Genomic DNA, 23,845 nt, shown 5'->3' with positions numbered 1-23,845 from the left:
GAAAAGTATGAAGCTCCACTTTTCTCTTTGGCAACAGTTGGCTTCAGACAAATGGGTTCTAAAGATGATTCACCAAGCTTACAGATGGCAGTGGGAGGATATTTCTCCTTTACAGTGGGGTAATTCCTCATCCACCAGACCAGACTTCTTTATTTCTACCTGTCCTTCACATGCTGTCCCATGGAGTGATAGATCCAGTTCCTTCTTCCCAGGTTGGAAAAGGTTTTTATTCACTGATGTTCTTAGCATTAAAGAAAGAAGATGCTTGGAGACCAGTTCTGGAGCTTTCTTTCCTAAACCTGTTTGTGGTAGTGTACAAGCTGAAAATAGCAGTTCACCAAATGTTACCTCTTCTTTCTTATTCAAGTTTGCTAGTAACACTAGATTTAAAACCTTAAGAATCACCTGAAGTGTGGTTGAATAGAGATGTGCATCTTGTGTGTGTTTAGATCGCATTATCATTTCCCTTCCGTAACCTTTAGATTCTTCACTGCTCCAAGTGGTTTCACAGTGACCAGCTCCAGTTATAGATCATTGTAGGCTACAGGATATTTAATTTTCCTTATTTAGATGACTTGATTATCTTTGCAGAGTCTTTTCCAAATATTCCGGAATCTCACACTTTGGTGAGAGATCTCTTACACAAGGTGGGATTCCAAGACAACATTCAGAATTCTTTGACTTCACACAGGATTGTGTTCCTCAGCTGTTGGCTAGACACCTCATTTCAAAGAGCTTTTATTCCACAGGAAATAGCAGATCTATTTCTGTATATATTTTTTGAAGTTTTCCACTCAGACTTTGGTAACTGTGTGGGAATACCTCAGGATTTTGGGTCTCATAGCATCTATGATTCTCATGATACCCCTGGCAAGACTTCATATAAGAAAGATGCAATGGTATCTGAAGTCTCTCTGGTCCCATTAATAACATCTTGTGTCTTCAAATCCCAGTGGTGGAGTTTGTCAGTGGAGACAGCAAATAGCCATTAATCCAGATCTCCCCTTCTCCCTCCCTCCATATTCCAAAGTAGTCAGCAAACACCTTGGACTTTGCTAGGGGAGCAGTTTCAGGCGGGATAAAAGTACAAGGTGCGTAGGACACCAAGGACAGATGCAATCACATAAATCTAAAATAAATGCTTGCCCTGATTTAGGCACTCAACTCTCTGAAACATCTTTGGTACCTGGGACCTCTTCAAGTTGTTACAGACAATACCACAGTCATGGGGTGCATCAACAGCAAGGGGAATCCAGGTTGTACCACCTTTGCAGACCATCCATGTTAGTGTGAGATTGATCTTCGGAGCACAGTCTCTCACTCTACATTCATCATGCATTCTGTCAGAGCAAAATTGTGTGGCAAACAGGCTGAGTAGTATGAGGGCAGACCCTCACAAATGTGAAGAATTATCAGCGGTCTTCCATGATTTGATCTGTCTCTCTGGAATTCCTCAAGTAGACCTATTTGGCCTCCTGTCTGAAAAATTAGCTGTCAAGATTCTGCACCAGGACTCTCTGCAAGAAAGCAGGAAGGCATGGAAGACAGGTGCCTTTTCTTTTTGTTGGACAGGAATGTTCCTGTGTGCTTTTCCACTGATATCCAGGGCATTTCCGAAGATTCTTATTGAATCCCCCATGATCATTGTGATGACTTCCTTCTGCCCCTGACAACAGTGGTTCTTCCTTTTTTAAATGACCAGGGGAAATTACTACAAGCTGTTTCACAGACCAGATCTACTCATGCCAACAGTAGAGGGGGGGGTCCAATCAAATTCAACTGACTGCCTAGAAGATAGGGTCTTCATTCCCTTTGGGACCTGTTTACTACAGACGTGTAGTAGTAGCCTAGAAAGCCTGCTGTTAGAAAATTGTATATTAGTAAATGGAAAAGATTTTTTTTTGTTGGTGCCAACAACATAACCAGTTCCAATTCAATGCTAGTAGTTCTCTAGCTTTCCCTTTGGGCACCTGTTTACTACAGACGTGTAGTAGTAGTAGTAGTAGCCTAGAAAGCCTGCTGTTAGAAAATTGTATATTAGTAAATGGAAAAGATTTTTTCTTGTTGGTGCCAACAGCATAACCAGTTCCAATTCAATGCTAGTAGTTCTCTGGGTGTACAGTATTTATATGAGTTACTATTCAGTGGCTTTTCTTACTCTTCCATTAAGGTTAATTTATTGTTTGTTTCAGCATGTCTGCCCATGAGTTCTCCTCTTTCAATGCATTCTCATGTCAAAATTTTTTGAAAGTGTTTTTGCATTAGAGGCCTCCAAGAAGACTGGTGGCCCCTCCTTTTTATCTTAATTGTGTTTGAAAAGCTAATACTTGCTCCATTTGAACCAACTAACCTAGCTGACTCTTAAAGTTCTTAACATGGAAAACAGTTTTACTGTTTGCCCTGACCTTTGTAAGAAGGGTATATGAGTTGTAAGCTGTTGTGGTGAGTCAACCCTATTTCATTTTCTACAGAGACGTGGTTTCTTCAAGAAGTCCTTTTATGCCTAAAATTGTATCTGAGTTTTCTTTAAGCCAAACTATTCAGTTCCGTTTTCTTTCCTGAAACAAAAATGAGAGAGAGAGAGAGAGGATACTCCATAACTTTGTACACAGACAACACAGCTACTGCCTTGACAGAACTAAATATTTCAGAACTTTATATCAATTATTTTGTATGAAGGTAAGAAGAAAGGGCAACCTGTGTCAAAACAGACTATTTCTAAATGGTAATTTCAGGCTGTTATCTTTTCTTATTCCCACCACAAAAAAAAAACATTCCTGGCATGATCAGGGCCCACTCTACCAGAGCATTGGCTTCATCTATGACTTTTGAAAGGTTTGGATTCTAGAAGTGTTTTAGATCTAGCAACTTGGTCCTCTGCTGAAACTTTATTTTCTTAGGTCTAATTCAGGCATTGTTAGGACCATTCTCCAGGGGTCCTGGACCACTCTCCTTTCACCTTCCAAATGTTGTAAACTAGAGTAATCTACTCACATAGCTAAGGCTACTGCAGTAGTGATCAATATAATGAAGATAGTACAGTTGTGTAAATAAACTTACTGTAACAGTAGATGTTTGAATGATCACCGCTGCAGTAGCTGCTCCCTCATGCTCATCCCCATTATGTTTTTGGTCTGTTATTTATGCCAGGTGTGGACATTAGCTTTTGTTCTTCCTAGAATTGTCCTTTCAGGTCTCTTTTTCTGTTGGCATGCAAACACTGAAAAGCTTGGCAGCCAAACCTCTTTTTTTAGTCAGCTCAGTATGAGCTGACTGATGGTTTGGATGAGTAAAAGGTGCCCTGAAACTTTGGAATCTGTCCAGTTATATCCTTGGCAGGATATAATCCATATAGCTAAGGCTACTGGTGCAGAGATCATTCAAACATCTGCTGTTATGGTAAGTTTACTTTAAAAACTACTTTCTCAGTTGTAGAGCTGACCACGAGTAATTACTTCAAACTTCTTTACAAACCGGGTCCACTCCCACAAGATAGGAGGAGTTTCATACATTCCAATCAAAAACCTCTTCAACTAACTGTCTGGATGATTCAATTCCGATTCCTTTGAGATCTCTTTCCTGAAGACTTGCAGCAGGTATTAAAAAGGCAAGAAAATTTGCTAGTAGGAAATGTAATATTAGTAAGTGGAAAAGATTTTTTAGTTGGTGCCTAGCCAATAACCAGGGGCCCCATCAAAGATTATGTACCACTGGTACTTAAAAATGTATGCGAGTTAATATCCTTTGGCCTCTCTTATTCCTTTATCAAGGTATGTCATAGTGCCATTTCATCATGTCTGCCCATGGATCCTCTACTTTCTTATCCATCTTTAGCGGAACAGTTCCTAAAGGGAGTTTTACACCCGAGACCTCCGTGTAAACTTTTTGCTCCTCCTTAAAATCTTAACTTTGTTCTGGAAAAGTTGAACACGTCTATATGAACTTGTTCATCAAGCAAACTTAAGGTTCATTACATTGAAGAGACTTCCAAGATGGATGCACAATGATCAACAGCCTAATTTTAGTTCTTCCAGTGTGAAAGGAGAAACTGAGGAATAATCAGTGAAATTATCAGCTTGGGTAAAATTCAGTTACTGGCTAGTAAATATTTCCTTGATACTAGGAAATAAGAAATTTTGGAGAACCCTAAGGAAAACCAACTAGGAAAGGTGAAGAGAAAACACGGACTGGAAAGAATCCTGCAGGTGTGAACCAAAAAAGCAGTTAAAGCCTCAGCTTTGGTACAATAGGTAGCTTCGAGTAATTTAAAAATAAATCAAATGTATTCATAGGTGATTAAAGTAAATGAAACATTGAAGGAATATATCAACTCAAATAAAAGATTGGAAAAAAAATACAAGAAGTTTAATTATCTATTTAGAGGAATTGATGAAACTACAGAAAGTCAGAGGCTAAAATGAAGAAAAGGTTGGCTGAGTATGAGGTTTCTCAAGAAGAGCTATTTCAAAAAATGGCTGGTAGAAGGCAGCGCTTGGAGAGAGAACCTGAAATTTTCTGATGTACCAAAGAAACTGGAAGGAACAGACTATATTAATTTTGGTAAACTGGAAACCAGCAACTAGCCTAATGTTACACAGCTGGATTTGCTAGTTAAAATGATACACTTTGAATGTATGCTTCAAACCTGGCCATGAGAAACCAGCGAAGACCTATATTAGTAAAAATGCAATCATACCAGCAGAAAAAGTTGATCTTGACAAAACTGTGGCAGAAGGTGCAATATTTAAAACTGGAGACATCAGAGTACTTGAGAAAAATGATTATTCACTGTACATCAGGTAGAGGAGAAGCAAATTTATCTCAACAATCAGGAAATGTTGAGAGACAGGTGTGAGTTTCAATCTACTGCATCCAGCTGTCTTCAGATTAAGTTTTCCTGGAGCATCAAAGATATTTTTTGATTTAAAGCAGGCTAAGGAAGATATATAAAAAAAAAAGTTTGTCCAACAAAGAGTGGGCCATCACCCAGAAGCAAACTGTGCTTCTCATTCTTCTGACTGCAAAGCTTTTAAAGAGACTTTGCTAATGAAACCTTTTCCGCTGTTCCAAAGGAAAATACTTAGGAGACAGGAAATATCATCGGTGTTGACAAGAATCAGAATTACCATGGACTTGAACCACAGTGTGGTGTTGGGAAATGGAGAGGATCAGGAAGAAGGCCAGCAATAGTAAACTTAGTGAATAAATGAGAGTCTATAAGTCATCAGTCACGCTTGTAAAATGTGACCTTACAAATAAAAATGGATGAGCAAGACTGGACTTTTGTTGACTTGGTTAAACTTGTGTGTATATATTGTAAATCATATAACCCACTTTAAGTCATTAATGTTTAAAAGGACACTAAAGTGGAGGGAAAAAGTACAAGTAAAAACATTTTTTGTTGTTATATAAAACATTGCATGATATAAAATGCGTTCTGTATTGTAAAGCAGTTTTGTGTAGTGTATATTCAGGAGTCTTCAGTGACCGTTGCATGTGGTAAAGATATTAAAGTAAACAAGTACTTAATTTTTTAGTTGCAAGAAATATAGGCTTTACAGTATAACAAAAGAAGGGATGGACAGAAGCAAATGTATATTAATATGGTGTGATTTTTGGCTGCTGTGGGCAGGTGTAAAGGTGTAATGATTATATTATATGTAGAATTGAGTTAGTAATTTGCCTTGTTTTATAGGAATGGATATCTAGATTAATATACTTGTTTTAAGCTGTAAACAAGTGTTTTTTGGTAAGCAACTAGGCTTGAAAAATAAGACAAATTGGGAAAAGCCACGGAAAATGACAAATTTATAGCATCTGCAAAGATATTTGTGTGCTTTTTTCATTAATAAGTATTCTCACTGGGAAAGAAGAAGTCTGCAGCTGGAGGCAGATTGCAGAAAGAGAATACTGTACATTCAGTTCTTGGTGAATTTTACAAAGATTCCTTCATGTGTCTGCAGAGTTGCTAGCTGATTTTTTTTCTTTCTCATTGCTAACTACTGTTACATGGAGAGGAGCTTTTCTGTAGGTACAAGCGATTAATCTCGAGAGTTCTGAGCATTCTTTGCTGTGGGAAATGCAAACTAAAGATACAATTGCAAGCAGTTCAGTAACAAATAAAAGTCTGAAATTATGGGAGTGAATAAGAAATGGTAACCATCCAGCAGCCTGATTAGGCTTGTAGGTTCATACTAAACTGTCAGTCTGTAGACTATTGCAAGCCTATCCAACAACTAGAGATCAAGATTAAACTCTGTACCTTGTATCTGTGAGATAAAGACCTTAACCATTAAGCCAGTTCCAGCCCCATACTTAAATGCATTTAATAGAACAATCCACAGTTTAGTTTTTTAAACACCTTTATTGAATTATCACTTAAGACACAGGCAAACATACATTTATTTAAAAGATAACAAATCATATTAGTATGTTCCCAGTTACAAATATCATGCATCATATTCTCTTGTATAATTATCATCAATCCAACTTTACTTAAATTAATTGATTTCTGCCTTCCCTTAAACTTCCCTCCTCCTTCATAACATTATCCTATATGTAGTGTTCCCACATTTACCATTTTTTCTATGGATTTGCTCCTACCCTTTCCTAAAGATCCCAGTTCTAGTTATTTTATCTCTTAACAATTTTCACTACTTCAAATACAGATGGTTTAAACTTTAATTTCCATTTTCTAATGATTGCTTTTTTTGGCAGCCACCAGGATTAAACTTAAAAGGCCTTACTATGTCTAAGCAGTTCAAATCCTGTATCCCAGTTTAAAAATTCATTTCCTTAGTTACATTCATTTGCTCACCCAATGCTCCTGACAGAGTACTCAGTAGGGAATTTTTAAACTTTGCCAACTCATTCTACTCTCAAAACATATGTTCTCAGTGACCTCTTTCTTTTTCATCACACCTCCAACATTTGTCATTTATCTGGGGAAAAATTCTTTATAGAGTCTTCCTGGGGTATAAAAATACTTGTGCAAACACTTCTAAGCAAACATCTAAAATCTTCTAGACTTTGTTGCAAATGTGGGAGCCCATACATATGTGCTCCCATTGTTTCCTTGTGAATTGCTTATGAAATCTCTGTTCCCAATCTTTTCAAACCTCCTCTGATTTATTCCTATAGTTAGCATGCAGTATTTTATATGACTACTAGTTATCCCCTTCTTTTCTAGATTTAATTAAAACTATATCAGAGCAGGTCTTTCACTTCGATTCTCTTATCCCTTTCTCTTTGCCTATACTCTTATCAGTCACAAACCAGGGACCAAATGGTGAAAAACATACCAAGAAGAAACCCACCTGTGGTAGTGGAAATGATGAACAAGCCAGCAGTAAATTCCAAAGTTTAAAAAATGTTGAGCACTTTTGTTCCTAAATCTTGTAACTTCATTAGAACTGTCTTGCTGGCTTGTTCATCATTTTGACTACCAGAGCTGTTTCTTCTTACTCTGATGTCAATCTCTGATAGGGAATTGAGTTTCTAGCATGCAGTATAAATGTCTTTTTGGCTTCTTCCCATTCTATTACCTTTCCCTCTCTATTTGTTCTGAATACCTTGGTTTCTTTGCCAGTTTTCTGCAGTAAATTCCAGACCATTTTGCCTATTCTCTTTACCCCTAATTGCAGCCATACCAATTGGCAGAATCTCTTTTTTACATTCTCATGTTGGCTTAGTTGTTAGAATATTTTCTGCCACTTTGAATATATTTCTGCAAGTCTTTTGGGTTTCTAATACCATGACGGGAATGGACCCCATTCCTAAGTCAAAGTACAATTAAAGTTCATGAAATTAGTATTGTTTCACTCTTTGATGTCAGCCAGTACTTTTCACAGCACCAGCAATGTGCCCAGTAATGACTCCTCTTGTAATTCGTACAGAGTTGCATGTATTGGTAGCATATCTAAATATGATTGCAGACTCTTCTTTATAAGACCTGTTGTGCCTACTAATGTTGGAACTGTCTGAGTATCTTTCTTCCACATTGCTATAGTTTCTGCCTGCAAATCCTGATATTTTATGACTTTGTCTCTCTCTCTACGCAGAACACCATAGTCACTGGGTGTGGCGATTTCAGTGATCAATGCTACTTTTGTCTTCTTTTCCTGGACCACTATATCTGGTTTTCTAACATCTATCTTTTGAACTGTTGGTCATGGACGATCCCATGTGATGTAGACGTCTTCATTTTCTGTGATGCTTTGTGGTTCATGTTTTCAGTGTTTTTCAGCCACTACAGTACCATAATGTTTGCACAATCCCCAGTGCAACAGTCTCGGCACATTATTATGCCTTTCAGTATACAGTCCTTCTGCCATTAGAATGTCGCAGCCAGCAATGAGTTGTGCAGCTGTTTCCAATTCTGTTTTACAAAACCTACATTTGTCTGGTTCTCCCACATGTTCAATGGACTTTGTATTAACTTTCATCTCTTGGTTTGACTGTGCCTCTCCTTAACCATTCCTGTGTTCGTTCCTGATCAACATGAGGTTCTTCCAGAAATTTCCTATACTTCACCTATATTTATGTGTATTCCACATTTCTTGCCTTTTCATTTGATCCTTCACCTTATATTCTTTCTTTTGTTTTTTTGGCACATTCATTTGCTGCCTGATTTTTATCTACTACTTGTTTGATTTTCATTCCTGCTTGATGCTGATATACTTCTGCTAGATTAAACAGAGAATTCATCTTAGATTTATTCTCATGTTTCAAAACATTCACTACGCTTGGGACTTGTGAGGTCAGAAAATGTGTGGAGTCCCACGATTGCACATCTATACATATAATCATTTTCAAGGAGGCCCATCCCTCTTTCGGAACAGGGAATATATAATCATGGTATGCACTGATTTTTATAAATCATTTGGTGAGCATGAAGCATCCTTCTTGTTTTCCTATCTAATCTATCCAACACATTTTAGGCCAAGTCAGTCACTCCAAAACTGTAAGTTAGGACAGGAAGAGCAGTTTATAGCTTGGATTTTATTCCTAGATGCCAGTGCTGTTTTCAGGATTAATTTAAGTCTTCTGAAGTATTCCTTACTAAGTTTATTCGCATTTGTTCATGTTTAATTGTTGATCCTTCATCAATTCCCAAATATTTATACACTCATTCTTGCTAAAGTTCTTTTATATCACATTCTTGTCCCAAACTGATGTTTTCCTGGTGTTGTAGTTTTCCTGCTTTAAAGGTTGCTTTTGCACATTTATCAAGACTAAATGACATTTGTATATCATCTGAAAAAGTTTTGACAACTTACAGTTGTGCTTTCAGTTCCTCATCTGATGAGCTGTACAGTTTTAAATCATCGACAAAGAGAAGATGAGAAATTCACACTTTGTTGTTTTCTACGAGTCAGATTATAGCCATGGCCTAAGCTGTTAAACAGCTTAATGGGTTAAGGGCAAGGCAGAATGGCAGCGGTGACAGTGTCACCCTGGAATATCCCCCTTTGAATTTTTATCCCTGGGATAATAATTTGTCCTTTATCATGGCTTAATTGCAAAGTGGTCTGCCACTGTTTCACAATCACTGTAACATAGTCGATTAGTATAGGGTGTATCTTATACATTTTAAGCACACTTTTATTCATAAATGTGGGATACTATCAAATGCTTTTTTGTAGTCAGTCCATACCATACTTGGATTCTTCCCCTTTTTACAGTTCACCACTATGACTTTAACAACAAATGATTCTTTGTTCCATATGACCTTTTATCGCCATTTTGTTCTACTGCCATAATTGCATTTTCTTCTAAATGACTTTAAACTCTGTCTGCATCAATTCCTGTGTATAGTTCATACATCGTTGGAAGGCAAGTTGTTGATCTATAAGTTTTAGAGTAGCTTCCAGGTTCACTCTTAAGTAGGAGCATTGTTTTTCCTGTTGTTAACCAAGTTGGTGTCTCTTTGGGGTGCACATAAATATAGTTCTTACTCATGGCTAAATCTTCATACAAAGATGTTAATACTTGCAGCCAATAGTTAGGTACTGCATCTGGGCCTGGGTTTTTCCGGTTATATGCTTTTCTTAATTTTGTTTCAATCTCTCTGACTGTTACTTCTTTCCCTTTCATATCCTGTACCTTTAAACCTCTTATTCTTTCTTTAACAACTTCTTTCCATTTAGCGTCTTTGTTCCACAGGATCTTCACAGATAATTCTCCAAAATGCATCTAATTCTTCTTTTTTTGGAGGTCTTTCAATTCCTTTTACCTTATTTCCCAGTTATCTATAAAACTTTTTTGGGTCATCAATAAATTGCTTATTTTGTACTTTTCTTTATATTTATCTTTGTATCTTCTAAGTTTTTCCACCTGTGCTGAAAGTTTTAGTTTATTTGCGATAGTGCATGATAAATCCTGGTCTGTTCTAATACTGTGCACTGCTTTTATCATGTCTATCTTTGAGTATTTTTTTTTCGGTTCCCTCTTCTATACTCTTCTAATAGTAACACCTCTTGTGTTAATTGCTTTATAGTTTTCTCTTTTCGATACTTCCATGATGGTATTCAATTTCTCCCTTTCCATTCCCTCACTAACCAGTGTTGTTCTGGTAGAACTTTATCAGTTATTAATTTAGCTGCAAAGTAATATATCCTGTTTACTTCTGTTATATTGCATGGATCTTTATCAATAGTCCTAATTACTGTGTTCATTTGTTTTACCAGACTTCTGACTTTTTAGATTTTATTAACCTTCTGCAGTCTATTTCTTTCTTTGATCTTAATATATCTGTCTATTAAATCAAGCAACTTTTCTCTTAGCTCATTTTCTTCCAAACTGAGGGCACATCCCTTGTTTTCCAGTTCTTGCGGGCATTCTATAAAATATTCTATATCATCTTCCTGTGGCACATTCTCTTCAATTTCATCCTGCGCCATCTGTTGCTCTATCATATGGGAACTCACTGGCCTATCACTCCTCAACATTGACTGCATCACAGTTTCTACAGTTTCCTATTCCTTCCCTTGCTGTCTAGCTTCAAGTGAATGTCTATACTGGTTTCCTGGGGAAGGCTCCAAATTATCTTCATATGGCACCTGACTAATTGCTTCCTGTTCCACTGGTTTCCTCTTAATTTGGATATCCATTAATCTGTCCTGCTGTGGTACTTTCTGAATTAGATTTTCTACACCAAATCCTTCACTTTGCAGGTACTCCATAACCTCAGTTTCTGTTTCTTTAACTTCTCCATTACTAATTTCCTTTTCCTCTTTGTCGTCTTATTTTTTGTATTGTAAAGTTTTCCATGTCCAGATTCCTTTGCCTGCATTTCTCTTCAAATCTCTTTGGTGCTGCTATTTTTGTACTGGTTAGTTTTGCTTTCTCCTTTGCATCCCAAATCTGTTGTATTAATGAAGACAAATTTTCATTTGTAACTTCTGACAGTTTTTCTTGCTTAAGTATTTTTCTTTCCTATAATTTTCTCTTAATTTTGTATATCTTGTCTGGAAATTCTGAGCTTTTTGCATAATATTAGCAATACATAATTTCTTTCTTATCCTCAATAGTCCACTTTATTGTCTTCATGGCTCTTCTTTGGCCTATCAGTTTTTGTAATTTTTGTGGACTTTTGCTTCCTTCTACAACAGGGGGGGGGGGCATCCTCTCCATGGGCCTGGCCTGTTCCCTTTGTAGTAATGTTTCCGTATTTTGAGGATTCTACACTGTCATCTTTTCCAGTCTTGGCATCAGTGCGCCTACCAGGGTTGGGCACTTTTTTATCCTGGGTCTTGTGCACCCAGCTGTCTTTTAAAATTTTTTACCTTCTGTCCATGATGTATGCTATATAGGTAGTCTATATATCAATGTCGCCGTGGTGAGATTTTGTGAAAACAGGGTCCACCTCGTGAAGGTACTCAACAAGACTTGAGGATGAATTCAGTTTCAGTGCTACTACTCTCCTTTGCTTGCTGACTTTTCATCTTTCCATTCGGACCCCATAATAATTTGTATGGCTGCTGTTGTCCTTAAGGACTCTCATTCAAAATCCCACTCTTTCCTTATTTCTTGCATTTCTCCCCTGCTTCATCATCATTATCCATTTTGAATTACAGTATGGCCTTCTGCTTGTATTATGTATGTGAGCTGTAACTGCGCAGCTCTGTAATATCCCTTGAAATCATATAATCTTAAACCTTCTTTCTCTATTGGAGGAAACAACTTGTACCACTTGAAACTTCCCTCTTCCTCTCCCAGATAAAATCCTTCAACTCTCTGTTAATTACTGGCCACAGCTTCTCCTCTCATTGATAAAAATTTGCCTCACCTGTTTATAAAACTGAAAGAACTAAACATTTTGATGCTTGTATCTTGCTATCCGTATCCATAAAAAAGAGCTACCCATTTCTCAATTTTTGTATTATCTTTTGCTTAGTCTTTTCCCTCATAGCCTTAGCTGTCATAACAGAATCCTTTTTAATCCATGCTCCTAAATACTTCATTTTACTGTGTGCCCATAAATATGGGTATTGCTGAACCAATGTGTGTGTGGTTGCCTAGTTTACAGTTATAGCCTTTAGTTTATCTTCAGTAATTTGAATGCCCTGAAAAGACTTAAAATTGTCTCAGAATATTTGATAACACCGAGAGTTGTCCTTTTCTGGTTTTATCACATACAAAATAACATTGTCTGCAAATAAAGCCAACTTTTCTTGATTAGCATACAAATTAAATCCTGAATTTGAGTCTCATTTTCATTGCCAATGGTTTATTTTAATTAATGCAAATATCAAAGGTATAAGAAGACACCCCTGTCTGATTCTTCTGTTCAGACACAACTTATCAGAGAGGAAACCTCACACTTTAAGTTTTGTCCCTGATCTCTCATTTGTCCTCCTAATTAACCTTATTATTGTATCAGGAAATACAAGTGCCTCCATTGCCCTAGTCATAAAATCCCAGTTTACTCTGTTGAATGTTTTCTCTGCATCAAGACCCAACAACAGTTTTGTCTTACATTTTGCTTCCCTCTAGATCATCATTGTTTTATGAATGTTGCTAAATATTTTCCACCCCTCCACAAAACCACGCTGATCCATATCTATCAGTTTGGCAACTCCTTTGCCATTCATTTAGCTATAATTAATCATTTAAAATTGAAATGGGCCTATATGAAGCTGGGTCTGGTTAGTGTTTACCATCTTTAGATATTATAGCTACCACAGTTTTCTTCAGGATGTTGGTGTTTCACCTTGTGGTGCTTTAATACTGTTAAACAAAACCTTCCAAATCTTTATCGCTTTCTTCCCTCCTAGCTTCCAACATTCCACAGGCATACCCTCTATTCCTGGAGAATTTCCTGAAGCTTGATTATACATCACCGTTTTTATCTCATCTCCTATCTTAATTGTTGAGCCTTATCTACCTCTAACTTTGGCATATGTAAGCTTTCCATAAATATTGGCATTTGTGCTGTTTCTTGATTTCTACACTTCTGTGCTTTATACAGATTTTTATAAAAAAATTCTGAAATATCTCTAATACAGGATCCCTGTCATTTTTTGTGGTATATGCTCCCTAAGGTTGGCAACAACCCTTTCTACCTTCTGTTGCCTAAGTCATTGTGCTAAACATTTTTCCACTGTGGAGTTCTTATCAAAAACTAGTTGCTTAGCAGCGGTCTTTATAAATTCATATATATTAAGATACTCCCATATTTTCTCTTTAGCACTCTGCAGTTCATAGGTTCATAGCGGTTTATTAGGCTAACAACCACAAGGGCCTTTTTAAGCCTAGCCATGCATCCCAAATCTGACAAGTTCTGATACCCTTGATAAGTGTAAGCATGGGCCTGGGAGATGAACCATTTACAGGTTACCTGTTTGCATTGGTGAAATAGGTGCCAAACCAGGGATGAATTTCTGGTTTCCTGTCTAATTGCCCAAGTTGCACTTGAATTGGATTAGGGAGGAACTCTGCTTCACATGGATGGGGAAGCCTGTACCATAGATTGGGGTAGTCTCTGGGATACATATCTCTAAAGCAGGTCCTATTTATAAAACAGGCAAGGTTTAAGTCTTTAGAATGAGTAATTCTGGTGCTGTTTGTTTTGTGGATATGCAGGAGGCCCATCAGTCGGTGGTTGCTCCACTTTTTTTTGTTCTGATTTCCCCTTATTCTGCAATACTTTGACCTTTGTCAGTCCCTGTAAATACATTTTCTTACTACTTAACCATATCTTTTTTTTTATTTTACCCTATTTTAAACTCCACCTTCATTTTATCCCAGTCACTAGCTATAACTTCTGAAGAAATTTCTATTTTCCCTAATAGCGCTCATAAACGTTCTACAACCCATACCTTAAATTCTTCTCTTTTTAGCAGGAAGGTGGGATGTGCCAGTGTCTCATTTTTACGTAGTTACCCTGCATTTTTAACTTGGTTGTTATTGGCACATAATCTGAAATAGTTATTAGAAGTGTGTTGATGCTTTCAGTTAAATGCATATGTTCCTGTGAAATATAAATTCTGCCTAGTCTAGCCCAGTTATTGTAACTTGGGGAATAATATATAAAGCCTCTTTTCTCATACTACTGAAACCACCATGTCTTCTTTACCAAATATTTTCATAAATTTCTTCAGAAATCGACCCTGTTTTGTTATATTTTCCTTACTAGATCCTGCAGATACATCCTCACTGTTGCAAATCACCAGTCTCCACCTATAAGTTATATTCCCTGCAGAAAGATGATGATTTGGCATAAACATTTCTTATATTCCACATAAAACTGCTATTATGGAGTTTAAATACACACCAGCATAATCCTCCTTCCTTGCCAGTAGCCCCTTCTAGCACAAATCTGCCATTATTATCTTTTTTCTCTTCTGTCATTATTGGGGTTTCTCTAGCAATTAATACAAGTATTCCCCTTTTCCTTTGTTCGTGATATTCTGCTGAATATCCATCCTGAAATCCTTTCTTTATTAAATTCATATGCTCACTTCTTTACAAATCTTTCTCCTGAAATAATGCTATTTGCATTCTGCATTTCTTAATATAATTGAATACTCTTAATTTTTTGTCTATACCTGTGAGGCCATTCACATTCTAAATAGTATGGATAGTGAAACCGTTATGATAAAAACGTATTCTTCCTAACTATTGTATATGACAGCTTTTTTAAATGCCTGTTTCCAGCTTTTGTTACATGCACCCACTAATGTTTGGCAACAGTTATTTCTTGTCATCTCCATTTGAAACTGTCACATTTTACAAGACTTTTGTTTTAATGAAAACCTTCAAACAAATAATCAAACTGCCCCGTAACCTCTTCACTTAAAACAAACATACAGAACTATGCATGCTTTCAGGTAATGAAGTTTAACTCTCCTGATAAGAACAATTGTCCCAAATCAACAGCTGCATTCAAAGACATTACTTAACCTAAAATTACGATTATGATTATCCATGCTATGATGTATGATACAACCTGTGCTTCTACTTACGCTACGTGCTGTGTGTTCTTGACTTATCTTTATTCTTCTACCAGATGTGAAAAACAGCTTTTCGTCTTTCAGAAAACATTAACATTTAGCCATGAGAAAAAGTGCACTGGCTATCTTTAAATAAGACTACATTATACAATGTTCTAGTAAATACATTGACGTATTTAGGTAGCAGGATATTTTATCACTTCCAATAATTTCAAGCTTCATTTTTTAGTAAGGTGCTTGGCCTTGTACCTTTTAATTTTGTTTCTGTCAGCAGACAATGTCCAGAATTTTTGTGATTTATTGCCTGGACCTGTAGTCAGCTTGATAGCATGGACACACAAGACCAGCATGTACAACAGCCCTAAGCTGCAGACTTCTCAAATCTCACTGAACATTTATTTGCTAAGGAAAACTTTTCATCACATTCATACCGGTCTTTTATTTTTAATCCCCCAATACTTGCACAAGAAACTTATTAGGTTAAAACAAGGACATTAATCCAGGCATTCACCTGTTCAAAAGTAGGAGAGAAAATATCTCAGTTGTACATATATTAGAATCCATGTACTTTTATGCACCAACTTCCAGCACTACAGCCCAAGATTAAAACCGGTTAACCTAAACATGCTTTGCCCAGACTTTCTTTCTTTTTGCATTGGAATATACCGACACTTCTTAAGAGTAAAAAAAGAAAAACAGTACCTGTTTACTTTGGTATCTTTATCACATACAACAATTAGTAAAAATGCTTTACTATATAACATGCAATTTATATCATGAAACATTTTATACAAATATTTGTTAAGAACAAAAGTTGTTTTACTTAGTTTTTCTTTGTTTTTTCCATTTAGGTGGTGCTGCGGTAGCGTTGTCGCCTCACAGGAAGACGTTGTCCTGTTCGATTCTCAGTTAGTGTCTTCTGTGTGGAGACATGCGTGAATAGGCGTGCCTTCGTTGAAGGTTGTGCGTCAGGGCTGGCAACTCGGCATGTAAAAATCTACTGCCAATCATTAGCGGACCGGAGTTCTGCTGTGGCGACCCCTAACTGGGAAAAGCCGAAAGAGAACAACATCTTTCCCAACATTAACATGAAGTGGGGGAGTATATGCCATTCAGTCCCCCAACAAGTTTAACAAAGGCAAGAGAAGTCCAATCTTTTTCAGACACACTTTTTTTTTTTCTAAAGCCGTACTTCACAAATGTGATTTATTCTTTATAATCTCACATTTACTTACTAATTTCAGTGTTGCTGGTCCTCCTATTCATCTTCATCTCCCAACCCAGACTTCAGTTCAAGTCCAAGGTACTCCTGGTTTTTCTAGTCAACACCTGTTTTTTTTTTTTTCTCTCAAACATTTTCCTTTAGAACATTAGAAATGGTTTCACTGACAAAGTCTCTGAGATTTATCATCAGAAGAATGAGAATTAGAGTCCCCTTCTGTATGATGGCTCACTTTTGTTGGACAGACTTTTGTATTTCCTGCATAGCCTGTTCTGCATCAAAAATAGTCTCCAGGGATAACAATAGTCTGAAAACAGTTGGATACAGCAGCTTGAATCTCACACGTGACTGTAGATATTCCCTGATTGCTGGAATATATTTGCGTGTCTTTTGCCTTGAGTACAGTGAATAATTATTTTCCGCAAACACTCTACTGTTTCTAATTTTTTTTAAAAATTACTCTTCTGCCAGTTTTTCTTTTTAGGATCAACTCTTTCTGATGGCATAACTGTGTCCTTACTAATACAAGTCTTGGCTGCTTTCTCACAGCTAGGTTTGGAACATACACACAATGTGCCCTTTCAATTAACAAATCCTGCTGTGGAATACCAGTTGTTCAGTTGTTTATTTATGCTTTCATAAAATTAATACAGTCTGTTTCTTCAGGTTTCTCTGGTATAGCAGAAAATGCCAGATTTTCTCTGTGTGCTCTGTCCTTTAACTCTACAGGTTTTTTTTTTTTTTAAACATGACTTCTTGAGAATTCTCATACTCAGCCAGCCTTTTCTTCATTTTGACCTCTGATTTTTGCAGTTTTATCCGTTCCTCTGAATAGCTGTTTAAAGGTTCTTCTATTTTTTCCAGCTTTTTTGTTATTTGAGTTGATATACTCCTTCAATGTTTCATTTTATTTTAATAATCGGTTAGCCCATTTGATTTATTTTTTTCCTCTAAATTACTGGAAGCTTTCTCTTGTAGCAAAGCTAGAGCTTGAATTGTTTTTTGCTGAATAGCTGCAGGATTCTTCCCAGTCAGTGCTTTCTCTTCACATTTTCTAGCTGAGTTTCTCTAAGACACTCGTTTTTTTTTTTTTTTTCTGGCATCCAGGCAGTGTACTTTCCAGCCAGTAACTGAATTTTAGTAACACTTGCATAACTACTAGCCTTTATCTCTGGCTCTTGTGTCTCAGTTTAATTTTTCACTTTGTGAAAGCTGATGTTAAGCTGCTGTTCAGTTGTAGCCATCTTGGAAATCCAGTCCACAATTTAGTTTGAATTCCTATCTTGAGGGTTGAACATCTTTTGCTGAAAATGTACGTAGTTTTGTGTATTTGTTCTAACTTAATAAGGAAGAGGGTGTTCTGAAAATATGTTTTCTTTTTTATTTGAGAGTTTTCATTAAAGCAAAAACTTTTGAAAATGTGGCATAAGTTCAAATGGAGATGAGAAACAACTGTATGGAAGATCAGCCTGCCAAACATTAGTATGTACATTTAAGACCAATCTTGGAAATTCTTTCAAAAAGTCTCTCATTTAATATGTGGGAGCCATAGCTTTTTATCACAATGGATACTCTGTCCATTTTATCTTCGAATGTAAGTGGCCTTTCTGGTGTAGATAAAAAAGAACAATTATTGAATTACATGAATAAATGCAGAGTGCAAAAAGCAATGATGCAGGAGACTTATTTGAAAAGAAGTGAACTTGAATTTGACAAAGACAGGATTTCCATATGGATATTCAGCAAAACATCAGGGACTAAGTCAAAGGAGAATACTAATACTGATTGGTAGAAGGACTCCAATAGTGACAGAATAGAAAAACTAAAACAATAGTAGTAGATTTGTGGTAGTAAGAGGGTATTGGCGAGGGAGAATGATTATGCTGACATTTATCTATATCACAAACTGCTATTATGGAGCTTAAGAACATTTTTGGAGAAATAATTCGCTTTCAGCAGAGAATATTACTTCTAGATGGGGACTGGAGCTTGATTTGCAATACTGAGGATATAAAAGGGAGACCTATAAGGGAAAATATAACAAAGAAGGTAGACTTCTGATTAAATGTATGAAAATATTTGGTAAGGAAGACTTGACTTCAATAGTAGGAACTCTGGCAGAATTTACCTATTATTTTCCAAGGTGCAATAAATGGAGTGGACTGAATAAAAATTATATTTCACAGGAACGTGTGCATTTAATTCAAAGCTTCAACAAACATCCAGTAAATATTTCAGATAATGCATTGATAAAAACTAAGTTTAAAATGTGGGGTAATGAACCAAAAATGAGAGAACTGACACTTTCCCACTGTTGTGTTAAAAAGAGAAGAATTTAAGGAATGGGTAGTGGTAATAGATTCATAGGTAAGTACTAGGCTAGTTGCGGGCCATTTTAAACCTAGCCAGTTTCCCTTTTGGTGCTTGATTTTAACCTTTCTCATTTAATGTTAAATTGGCCTTATCCATCTTGTAGTCCGTAATTATATTTTGCATCCAGTGAGAATAACTGAAATCATACAACTGATAATTTGAGGATACCCATGCGTTGGGATAAAACATTTAGAGACGGCCTCTGTACATTAATAGTGCAGGGGTCAGTCCTGGCGAAATGTTCTCTTTCCCATCCATAGATCCAACTTGCACTGGAATATGGACAGGGATGAGCTTTGTTTTACATGGATCGTGGATGAGGAGTCTATTCCAGAGCAGCAATATCCTCTCTCAGATATGCCTGTCAAAATCATTTTGTTAATGTTGCAGAAGAGGCTTGGAACCCTAGAAAGAGTATTTCTGATGCCATTTTACTTGATGTGCAGTAAATCCTTCAGTATTGGGTCAAAGGATGGCTTGTATGCCAGATACAGGTTGAGTCAGTCCATGTACAGCATATAGTTTAGGCTTTGTATCCCTTTAGTTAGGTTTCTTTGTGGAAGTTTGAGTTGTTGCATGTGTCTGAACATGTACATGCCAAAGGGTGCATTATACTCGATGACTGGCCTAGTGAGGGCTGCGTAAAAGAGGACAGTGACATTCCTAGATTTAAACATAATCCTTTTGTTTATAAGTTGAGTAGTATAGAAGGAAATTCTTATAACAGAGGACACATGTTGGTCTATTGTTAAGTTATTGTCCACATAAGTTCCCAAATCCCGAACTGTGTCATCTCTTCGGGGCGTATTGTCAGTGTGGTAGTTCCCAGCTAGATGACTTCCCAAAGGATACAATAATGTATTTTTTTTTTGGCATTTAGTTTCAGTCCATGATTCTGGCACCAGTTATTTATTTGGGCCAAACCTTCTTGCAGGATAGTTATGTAATTTGGGGATTCAGTGGCTGCTTCTGGCTTGCAGTCATCTGCAAACTTTGTCAGCCAAAGCACTTTGGTATTGGTTTCACTTCAGAGGAGGAGATGCCAAACAGGAGAGGCCCCTGCACACAATGCTCTGGGATTCCACCAGTGACTGGTCCCTTTGTGGAGGTAATTCCTGTATTTTGATTTCCTGCATCCTGAGTCAGATGGCAATCCAGCAGGTGAAACGGGTTTATTTCCAGTCCAGTTAGCTTTTGTGCTGTGCCTGAGTTGGGGATTGTACGAAAAGCTTTGACCATGTTGATGTGTGTGATCTGTACTGCTTTCCCTTCATCCACGGCTTTTGTAGCTTTTTCAAAAAAAGCCCACCAGGATGAGTAAGCATGACCTACCCTTGACTGATTCAAACTGAGACAGGTCCTGCGTTTGTAGGTTCCATATGTCCTTATTGATCAATAACTAATTATTCAAGAATTATTAGGGAATATATAAATTTCTTCGAAAGTGATAGAGGGATAAAATGAAATAGTTCAGAAATAGGTTAGAAGTAAGAGAGAGAGATATATTATGTAGTAGTAGAAATTATTTAGAGGGGCTAACAAAGGTTAAAATATTGACGAATAAGGGGAATACAGAACAAGAGGAGAAACAACTGCAGATTGATATGCATGAGTTTAGAAAAATTGCTGTTATGCGTCTATGTTTTGATAACGGGTCCGGAGCCCAAAAATTTTTAGGTTTATATGTAGGTACTAGGCTATCGGCCCAAGGGCCTAAGTGAGCCTAGCCAACAAGGATCATTGTCCTACACCACCCAAGAAAGTTAATTTCCTGTGCCCCTGTCGAGCAGAGCCACGGAAGTGATCCCCGGGGTGTATTTCCTATTTTCCATCCACTCATCAAGATTTTTCTTGGAGTGCTAATGAGGAACTTTGCTTGACATAGATGGGTAGCATGTTTCAGAGTATAGGAAGTCTCTGGGACAGGAATATATCCCTCCAGCATGTTCTGTTTATTGTGGTGTCGAGGTTTAGGTCCCTAGAGCATGTAGCTCAGAGGGATTGGGATTTATTTAGGTGTAGCATGTCCAACAGCTCTGGGTTTAACATAGCTTTATATGTTAGGCAGAGATCTCCTCGGAGTAGGTGATATGCTACAGAGTAAAGCTGGGGTTTTTTGAGACGGTCAGTGTAGGGCATCTGTTTGAGGCCAGTAATCATCTTTGTGAGGTACTTCTGTGGCCTTTCCAGCTGCTGCAGATGTCTTATGAGGTACATTCCAGAGGGGGCATTGTACTCTATAATGGGTCCGAGTGCCGAGTAGACTTCTTTTTTTTTTTCCTGGATGAAAACCCTTTTGTGATGTGTGCCATGTAGATGGATTTCCGGACTACTGTGGTGATGTGATTATCAAAGGAGAGACTACTGTCCACCTGGGTCCCAAGGTCTCTTATCACACATTCGGCGTTAAGTAAACTGCCGTTTATGTGGTAGTTCATGGGTACAGAGTTTTTACCAAAGGGGATGACAATGTACTTTTTGGCATTGAGCTTGAGGCTATGCCTCTGACACCAGGCATCTGTCTCAGTGAGGCCCTTCTGTAGGATGTCCACATCATTTGGGGACTCGGCTATGCCTCCTAGTTTGCAGTCATCTGCGAACTTCATTAGCCAGAGGCCTTCTGTGTTAGCCTGTACTTCAGAGAAGTAGATACCAAACAGGAGAGGTCACAGGACTGAACCCTGTGGTTCTCCACTTGTCACTGGTTTGAAGTCAGATCGTTTAGAACCATTACGTAGGCAACAGGAAGTAGGAAGGGCTGTCACTAAACTTCAGGAGCCTCTAACAGGAAAAATAACCTGAGATTCTGTAAAGGTATCAGAGATGCTTCAGAAATTTTATGAAAATTTGTAAAGCAGAGAAATGTGGAAACCAAGAAGGAGCTTGAATGGAAATAGTTATAAAAGACTTAATTATGCCAAGGTTCGAGGTAGACGAGGTTCAAAAAATAATTATTAAGATGGGAGAAGATGAGATAAAAATGGCTGTATATAATTCATTTGCAGAGAAGTCTCCAGGAACAGGTTGTATTCATGTGGAAGTATGGAAGTCACGTGGGAAGAAAGTGATAAAAATCTAAAATATTTTGTTTAATAGTTTTTTAAAAGGAGGGGAATCAACAACATCTTGGAAGAAAGCTGTGGTGGTTGTATTACTAAAGAGGGTAAATACCTGTCAGCCAACTTCATATAGACCTTTTTGAATTTTAAGCCATGATTATACAGTGTTTGTATCCATACTAGCTAAAAGAATGGCAAAGGTGTTGCCAAAATTGATAAATATGGATCATTGAGGTTTTGTGAAAGGGAGGCAAACATTCCATGATGCATTAATAAGGTTAATTAGGATATAATGAAGGATTGATTGGAAGAATTAATGTGGAAGGATTCCTGTCTGATAAGTTGAACTTGACAGAGGAACCAGACAGGGGTGCCCTCTTTCCCCTTTATTTGCTTTCTATTTAGAAACAGTGGCAAAGAAGGGACCCATAAATTAAAGGATATGATTGGTATGGTAATCAAGACAAGTTGGCTTTATTTGCAGATGATATTTTGTACTGCATAAATTCAGAAAAGGACATCTCTGCGTTGTGTATCATTTTGAGACTGTTTCAAGTCTTTCTGGGAAATAAAGTTAGTGAAAGTAAAAGGCTGTAGCCGTAAATTATGTACCCACATATAAGCTGGTTCAGCAATACCCATATTTATGAGGACATAAGATGAAGTTGTGATGTGGATATCCCACCACTGCCAACCAATATGTGATGTGGGTATCCCACCACTGCCAGCCAATATGTGACATCCCACCACTTCTGGGTCATTAATCAAGAAGTCTCATTCCTCACCACTGGCACCAGCAGGGGACCTTCACTGGGAGGATAGCAGGTGCGCACACAGTATTTCCATATGCAGCTCTCTGCATCAAGTGCCTTTTCCCTTAAGAGCAAACTGAGACCACAGTCAGTCTGGAGCTGGTTTCTCCAGATCCTCAAGACTCCCCACTTGCACAGCTTTACAGTCGAGATCTCAGCTGAGTGTCCAAGCCAATACCTCCAGCACCCTTTCTGTCCAACCAGTGCTTCATGTCCCTGCCCAAGTACCTGACACACACACACGCTGAGATTTGATTTACACATACAAACACACCTGGGAAATGCTGGCACAGGTTTACTAGTTATGCCCCCTTCTGTCCAGACTACAAGGTTGTGACTGCCACCAGACACTCCTGCCAGTTACATTAAGGCTCTTCCAAGGGTATCCAATATACTGAGTGAAATTACTATTAATACAAATGGTAGTTTGAACAAGAGCAAGGCTATTGGGTATGGGACACAGTGTCATCAAATATGCAAGTACTTGCAAAACTTAAATATCTCTACAAAGATCAACCATAATGAAAGGTTTAAATATATTTAATAAATAATAAAAATACAAAACACTACTAAATATCAATTCACAGTGACATCAGAGTTCAAAACCATGGGAAATATTTAAAGTAACATTGCAGGATAGGCTCAGACAAATAAAGAAAAGAATATCTAAACTAAGCTTCACTATATTCCTGACTGAATCCATGAGAATTACTTTATCCTAATAACTTGCTTAATAGAGCAAGGCAGATGATGTGGTGAATGGTTCTTGTTGTCAGGCCCAAGACAGAATACAGGATGCTCAGTCTCACCAAGAGATTTCTCAAAATAATATCTAAAATATTACTGCTGGGATAGCTTGCAGAATGACATCACTTCTTGTCATCTGACTTCTAGTTCCCAGGCAACCCCCCCCATTGCTGGAAG

This window comes from Protopterus annectens, chromosome 13.part0 (genome assembly GCF_019279795.1).
Source record: "Protopterus annectens isolate FY-2018-M chromosome 13.part0, PAN1.0, whole genome shotgun sequence".
Classification (NCBI taxonomy): domain Eukaryota; kingdom Metazoa; phylum Chordata; order Ceratodontiformes; family Protopteridae; genus Protopterus; species Protopterus annectens.
The sequence above is the reverse complement of the archived record's forward strand: the minus strand, read 5'-3'. Positions refer to the sequence as shown.